This window comes from Rhinopithecus bieti, unplaced genomic scaffold, assembly GCF_001698545.2.
Source record: "Rhinopithecus bieti isolate Rb0 unplaced genomic scaffold, ASM169854v2 scaffold_23276, whole genome shotgun sequence".
In the NCBI taxonomy this organism is placed as follows: Eukaryota; Metazoa; Chordata; class Mammalia; order Primates; family Cercopithecidae; genus Rhinopithecus; species Rhinopithecus bieti.
The window spans coordinates 2,160,512-2,167,797 of record NW_016810868.1 but is presented as its reverse complement, the minus strand read 5'-3'; the positions used below and the strand labels follow the sequence as shown (position 1 = coordinate 2,167,797).

The window sequence follows — 7,286 nt, the reverse complement described above, 5'->3', positions numbered from 1 at the left end:
CAGCGGGTGGGAGGGGTGTGCGGGGTGGTAGTGTGTGTGTGTGCGGGGCGGTGGGGGCAGGCCCAGGGCCATGGCCTCCGGACCAGAAAGGCAGAGACTGACTCGGGCTGGGCTCTTTTTTTTTTTTTTTTTGCCTTTTTTCCTAAATCGAGGTGAGATTCACATAACCTGACAGCAACCACTGTCAAGTGAACAGCTCCGTGGCATTTAGCACATTCCGGGCTGTGCGTCCGCGGAGACCAGCTCCCAAGCGGCCTTCGTCCCCGCCCACTGTCTCCCCTGCTTCCCAGTGGTCAGGATTCTCCCGGCAGCGCCTCCTCCATGCCCTGCGCCAGGCCCCCTCTTTGTTTTCTGAGTGCTGGTTCCTTCCTTCCATCATAATCCGTGGATGCATTTCAGGGTGTCGGTTTCGCTCCCATCAGTCCTAGAGAGAGGATCCAGGAAAGCCCTGGCTGCTCCCACGGCCCCCTTGTTAGGGCCCTGCTCTGTGCCAACCTGAGGGGGCCGAGAGTGGAGCCGCTGAGCCAGCCCTTGCGATTGGGGCTAAGCTGGGCCCACCAGCCTCACCCTGGGCCCTGGGTGCAGCCCCCAAACTTATAGAAGAAGCCACGCCCAGTGTTTCACCAATTGGGGTTTTTGCCTGGTACCTCCAACTTGGGGTTCAAATTGAGCCCATTGCCCCCCCCTTTTTTTTTTTACTAAAATAGTCCCGATCCTGTAGCCCCCAGGCTGCTCCAGGGGCCAGCCTCCTCCTACTGTAGGAAGTCAGCCCAGGAGCCCAGGGTGGTGCCTGCTGAGTCGTGGAGAAGAGTGAGGGGCCAGGGTCCCCAGAGTCCAGGGAACAAGGGCTGTGCACAGCAAAATGGCCCAGAACACTGGACAGGGCCTCACCCACCTGTCCACCCAGAGACTGAGGCCACATTCCAGCCAAAGCCCCACTCGGAACATCAGGCCTTGGCAGGTCCCTGGGGAGTCCACATTGAACACCACCCCTCGGGGTCCTGAGGCAGCTCTGGGGGAAGCCACCTCCGCTTTGGTTCTGGAGCCAGCTCCTAGAACGTGTGCAGTTTGCAAGGCCAAGCCCAGCTGGCCCCACCCCCACCACCAGCTGCACTGGGTGCGGTTCCACCCACCTGCAGGACAATGGGAGATGCAGGCAGGTGTTTGTGACTCTGCAAGGCCCTGCGTCTCCTGAAGAGCTGGACCGGGCCCCTGGTCACTCCCCCACTGCCATTTCTTTCTTTAGGGCGGTTATTCTAGTGAATGGGTTCAAAGCCTGGGCCAGACCGCCCTGGGCTCTCCACCCCTTGGGGGGTCCCCATCCTGTCTAGGATCCTGCTGGGTAACAGGGCACTTCCGTGGGCCTCAGATGCCAAGGACACCTGGCATCCTGGTGGCTGTTTTGGGCGTCACTGCTGTGACCACTGTGAAGCCAGTGTGCTGATCCTGGCAGCTCGTGCCTCTACCTGCTGGGCTGACTTTTGAGGCCTGTGTCCACACCAGGCACTGGGCTGCGTGGACGGGACAGGGCTAGCTCCAGGAGGCTGGAAGGACCCAGCTTGCCCTGCAGTGAAACTGTCCCTCTGTGCTCAGAGATATCCCTCCCAGCCTGAGCTGCTGACCTCGCCCACTCCTCAGCCTTGGTCCCCCCACCCACACTGTTCCTTGCAGCACACTGGGCTCTCCCTGAGCTGCTGACATAGGGCCTCTGCACCCATAGCTCCTCTGCCAGCACCCCTGTCTGTCTGCAGGGGCAGGTGAGCTCCAGCTCATCCCCAAGGCCCAACTCAGGCCTTCAAGGAAGCTGTCGCCGAGCTCCGGTGGATCTCCCAGCACCAGGCTCCCTCCTCAGGGCCCTTGATGTAGCTGAACTTACATCCCCCCGCCCCCCTGGACGAGGAGGCACCACTTGCTGGAGGAGCCAGGAACCGGGTGGACACAGCAGAGACCTCTGCGGGTTCCCTGAAGGGCCAGATTTTGGGCCCAGCTGGCCCAGAGATTAAGTGGCCAGCAGGGCTGCACGTGAGGCCCTCCATCCTTCTGGGGTATGTGGGTGGGCTGGCACCCCCGACTCCCAGGAGGGGCAGGAAGGCACCTGGCCCCGTTGAGAACAAGGTCACTGGCCCCTGCTCCTCTGGGGCTCCTGTTCTAGTAGCAGGGGTGGCAGGCTGGTTAAAAAAGAGACCCAGGTCTGCCATGGAGGAGGCAGGAGGTGGCGAAGGAAGAGGCTGGGCCAGGACTGCATCTCAGAGCTGGCGGCTGAAGGGGAGCCTCTTGAGGTCTGGCTGCAGGGGAGAGGGCTCTATGAGACCCGCTGGGTTCTCTCCCTGGGGTCCAGTGAGGGTGGGAGTGGTGGTGGAGGGGCTGTGAAGGTGGAGCCAAAAGGAACGAGGAGGGTTGGGAGGGAAGAGGAGTGTTCAGACTGAGGTCGGGCAGGTGGGCCCGTGAAGGCCACCCTATGTCCTGGGATAGGGAAGATGAGGATGAATGGACTGCTGTGGCCATCCAGGTAGGGACAGGCAGTTGCTGCTGGGTTCTCAAGTGTCCAGGGGATCAGGGCCAGACTGGGCTTGGGTCAATGATGCAGGGATGGTCTCTACGACTGGACAAGGTCGCTGGGGGCTGGAGGTCACTTGGGGTAACCATTGCTCCAAATCCGCCCCCGGTTCCTGGTCCTGTCTTAACCTCTTGCATCTGGCCACAGCTGCTTTGCCCTCCTCCACCTTCTTCTAGTGGCTCTGGAGCCTCGCTGCTCTCCTGGGCTTTTGTATCTCCTGGATGCACCTCTGCCCACCCTCCATCCCTGGAGATCCCCAGGGCAGAGCAGCTGCCTCTAGGAAAGGTGGAACCATTGGAATCACAGGGTCCCGAGGCCAGACCTGCTGAATCCAAATCTCAGGCAACCAGTGTGCACGATAGAGTCCACGATGGAGTCTGGGGGGCAGCCCCTGAGCCCAGCCCATCCTCTGCTCCAAGCTGCAGGTGCTGGGACCTGCTGGTGCCTGTGGAGGCGGCTCAGGATCTGGCCCTGGGAGGAAAGGGAGCCTCTTGGTCATCTGAAGGTGTTGTGGCACAAGGGTGAGTGAGAGAGAAGAGCATCCTCCGCCCAGGGTGGCGGAGGTGGCGGGAAGGTCCCCACCATGAGAAGAGGGATGTGGCATGTGGGGCCCCTCTGGGCTGGGGGTGCAGACAGTGCAGCACAGGTGCCAGCAGAGCCCTTTCCTCCAGGTGCCCACAGTCAGGCCACACTCCACCTGTCCACCCTGGCGCACCCCAGTGGGATGAATGCCGCCCCCACGCCCTGTGCATAGGGACCTCTGGGGCGGGGAGGAGGCCCTGAGGTGTCCATGCTGCACCTCTGGCCTCCTGCCAGCCAGTTTCATGGCCGTGTGTCTGCCAGGGTTCAGGGAACTCGGAAAGGCTGGAGGGGAGGCCGGGTCCCAGGAATGCATCCCAGAGCAATCCAGAGCATCTTGCAAAGGACCCAGTGCCTCTGTGCAGTGGAGAGATGGGGAAGTGGGGCATCGCCAGGGACTCAGGCTTCAATTCCGGAGTAACAACGAAGGGCCGGGAAGCCACCCTGCTGAGCGTCTGCCCAGATGCTGGGCTCGGGGCATTGCCCTGCTGCTGTTAGAGCAGTGCCCCGAGCCCCCAGCAAGTGCAGCCAAACACTGCCCATTTCTGTGACCTTCGTGCCGGATGCCCAGGAATGCGGTCTCAGGAGAGAGCGAGCACTGGTGTCCCACCCCACCCTGCAGCTCACTCCCCTCCACCCCTGCAGCCTACCCATGCAAGCCCAGGGCTTCTCCAGGTACAGGGAGCTCACCTGGCTCCAGGCAGGGTGTGCCAGCAGGTGTGCAGGTGCACAGCCATCTGGAGGTGGCTGCTCTGTGACAGAACGGCCCCTGCTTTAGTGTCCATGGGGGAGGGTGTTTCCTGGTGCTTCTTACCTACAAGCTGAAGGACAGAACAGGCAGCTGATGATCCCACATAAACCCCCTCACTTCCAAAAACCCTGGGCAGGGCACGTTTGCTTTTATTCTAATTCGCCTTACCAGGACCAGGACAGGAATGTCCGTCAGTTTCAAGTCCTGCTAATCTGCTGAAGCACTACTCTGTAATTGAAGCATGCATTTGCTTCAGAGATTCCTAAATTCCCCTAGAAAAGCAGCATCTGGGCGGGCCTGCAGCTCTGCCCCACTGAGAGGGTCTCACTTTCCTCGGTTTCTCTGGCCTGGGCCTGGTGTCATCTGGTAGACCCCGCTCCACTGGAGGCTGAACCAGGACCCAGTGTGGTGGATCTGGCCGATGGCACCAGCACACTTGCACCGCGGGGGTCAACAGGGACCCCGGCAGCTCAGATGCGGGGTGCATGGTGGGGTGGGTGGGGAGCGCTCACTGGCTTACAGACCAACCCGGCAGGCAGGCCCAGTGTGCTCCTGAGGGCAGAGCCAGGGTCTCCAAACCACTGGCCTCCCTTGTTTTGCTTTTCCCCTCGTCTCTGTAGTCCTGTGGTTAAAGTGAGGGCCAGGTGTCCTCATCTCGCAGCTGGAAGTCGCTGAAGGCTGGTCTGGAGATAGAGACCTGCTCATCTGGCCCCACACTGCTCCTGGAAAGCCTCCCTCTCTGGGCAGCCTCTGCTTCCCCGGGACCATCTTCTCCGGTGGACAGCAAGAGCTGAGGGGCACAGCAAGAGCTGAGGGGCCCAGCAGAGCTGACCAGCCAGGGGTCTGTATCCCTGTCCCCAGGAGGAAGCACCATTGCAGATGCTGACCCGAAAGCAAGAGTGTTGTGACCCAGGCCCAGGAAGGCTGGGGTGAGACCCTACTGTCCAGGCCCTGCACGGCCTCAGGCTGGGGCAGTTCGTCCAGGGAGAACAGACAGCAGGGATGGAGCTCGGGGGAGCTGCCTGCACGGTTGGATGTGGCTCCTTCCCTGCCACTTCTCAGCCTTGGTCTGGCCTGCCACAGTGGTGCCCACAGAGTCTTGGTGGAAAGAACAGAACATCCCACGGCCCTGAGCCAGGTCCCTGGAAGGATGGTGACCTGGGGCATCTGCTGTGCCCTGGGCCAGCTGGCATGGGCCTGGAGCGGGCTGCATCACCCTCTGAGGAGGAGGTCGGCTCCCACAGGGCCTGGGACATCTGTGGGCGCCTTGTCAGGCGAGTTTGGGTCTCTTTCGCAGAAGAAAACTGGGTGAGTATTTTGGTTCTTGTCAGCGGTTGCAGAGCCCGTGCCTCCCTCTGCTCCTGAATTAGGGCAGTGCCGTTTTGGGTTCCGTATGCCCTCCCTCGGTTTAAACTGGATGCTCTAATCGTCTTCCTCTTTCGTCCTAAATTTCCCTCTAATGTTTTATGCAGCTGTAAAGCAGCTGCTGCCTCCTGCTCCAGAGAAGGCTGAGGGTCGGGCGGCTGCAGTGACTCACCTCCTCCTGGGAGACACTGCAGAGCCCCTTGGCCAAGTCAGGCTCAGGGGACAGCCAGTGCCCTTTGCAGGACACATGTGAGAGCTGGGCTTGGGAAAGCCTTCAGCAGCAGCTATAGGTTCCCAGGTAGGACAGACGGAAGGACCTCAAGGGGTCAGGTCCCAAACAGCAGGGCTGCCTTTCTGTGCTGTGTGTGTGTGTGTGTGTGTGTGTGTGTGTGTGTGTGTGTGTAGGGGGGGTAGTTGTTTTTTTGTTTGTTTTTGAGATGGAGTCTCACTCTGTCGCCCAGGCTAGAATGTAGTGGCACGATCTTGGCTCACTGCAACCTCCAACTCCCAGATTCAAGCAATTCTCCTGCCTCAGCCTCACAAGTAGCTGGGATTATAGGAGCCTGCCCCCACGCCCAGCTAATTTTTGTGTTTTTCACAGAGACGGGGTTTCACCATGTTGGCCAGGCTGGTCTTGAACTCCTGACCTCAGGTGATTCACCCACCTCGGCCTCCCAAAGTGCTGGGATTACAGGCGTGAGCCACCGTGCCCGGGCTGGGGGTGGGGTTAGTTGTAAGTCAGTGAGAGGCAAGCACAGCTCCCGTGGGACATCCTGCCCAGAAGACGCACTCGTGGAGGCCTCGGCTGGCCCTTGGCACAGTCATTCAGAAAGTGGGTGCTGAAGGCCTGCTATGCACGAAGCCCGGGGGACCCGTGGGACAGCAGCCTGTTCTTTTGTTTGTTCATGTTAGGCTCAGAGCTCCCAGAGAGGGTCTAGCATCCTTCTACAGACCGACCCCTGGAGACACCCCCCACCCAGGATACATCCCTGAGAACAAGCCCCGGGAAAGGGTTTGGGCCACAGATGGCCTTGGTGCCCTGGCCCAAGGTCATCAGATCTGCCTCGGGCGGGGCCTGCAGGCAGCCCCTGGCACCTTCCCTTGAGGAGAGGGTCTGCCCAGTCTTGGCAGCAGGAACAGGGCACCAGCCTCCAGTGCTGCTCCTGTGATCCCATGGCCCCGACCCAGGCCCCGACCCAGGCCCTGGGAAGACAGTGACCCAGGAATCTGGAGCTCCCTGGCCCACTGTGGCAGCCACACCACAGGTGACGTTGGGAGCCCTCCCCCGAGTCCAGCCCCAGCCCTGGTTCCTCCTCCCGGAACTTCCCACCTGTGACAGAATGCCGGCCCAGGGCTTCCTTTGGGAAGAGCCAGTCTAGCGCCTCACTCCGTTGCAGGCTGTAGGCCCAGCCTCCCTGGGTTCCTGCCCCCTTATCTCACAGGAAGAGCTGGGCCCAGAGAGGGGCAGATGGCCACACTGCCCCACGAGGGGCCGCGGAGCCGCACCTCTTTCTGCCAATCAGCCCAGCGACCGGTGACCCCAAGTGTGGGGACCACAAAGGGAGTGCTTGCCCATCCGCGTTGGAAAGCAGACTTCTTCCCGGCAGGAACACGGGACTCACCTGCCAATGGCTACCCAGGCAGGGGCTTCCCTGTTCCTCAAGGGGCCAGAGTCCCTCCGTTCTTTGGGGGAACATCTGAGGGAACACGGGAAGGAGCTGTGGATGTGGAGGGCAGTAGGGCCAGGACGTAAGACACGACAGTAGAAAACACTCGGGCACACAGATGCCACACACCCACACGCACGTACGTGCACACATACATGTACCAGGCACGCACCCCAGCCAGGTGAAGGAGGGTGGAGGTCAAACCAGGCTGCACTGAGCACCCGTGGTGGCTCAGCTCCAGTTGGCCCAGCTCCAGGCTGTGAGGAGAAGGGAGATGGTGGCATTCTTTTTTTTTTTTTTTTGAGACGGAGTCTTGCTCTGTCACCCAGGCTGGAGTGCAGTGGCCGGATCTCAGCTCACTGCAAGC

General features: G+C 60.9%; 1 long non-coding RNA gene across 1 annotated transcript in view; it reads right to left on the bottom strand.

The window, feature by feature from the left end:
* Positions 1–235: 235 nt before the first annotated feature.
* The window catches only part of LOC108542895 (uncharacterized), a 12,273-nt gene continuing 5,222 nt past the window's right edge, over positions 236–7,286 (bottom strand). The window contains exons 2-4 of the long non-coding RNA XR_001889395.1: positions 3,827–3,957; positions 2,880–3,028; positions 236–424 (exon numbers count right to left, since the gene is read on the bottom strand). This is a non-coding gene — a long non-coding RNA (uncharacterized LOC108542895). The remainder of the gene's footprint in view (positions 425–2,879; positions 3,029–3,826; positions 3,958–7,286) is intronic.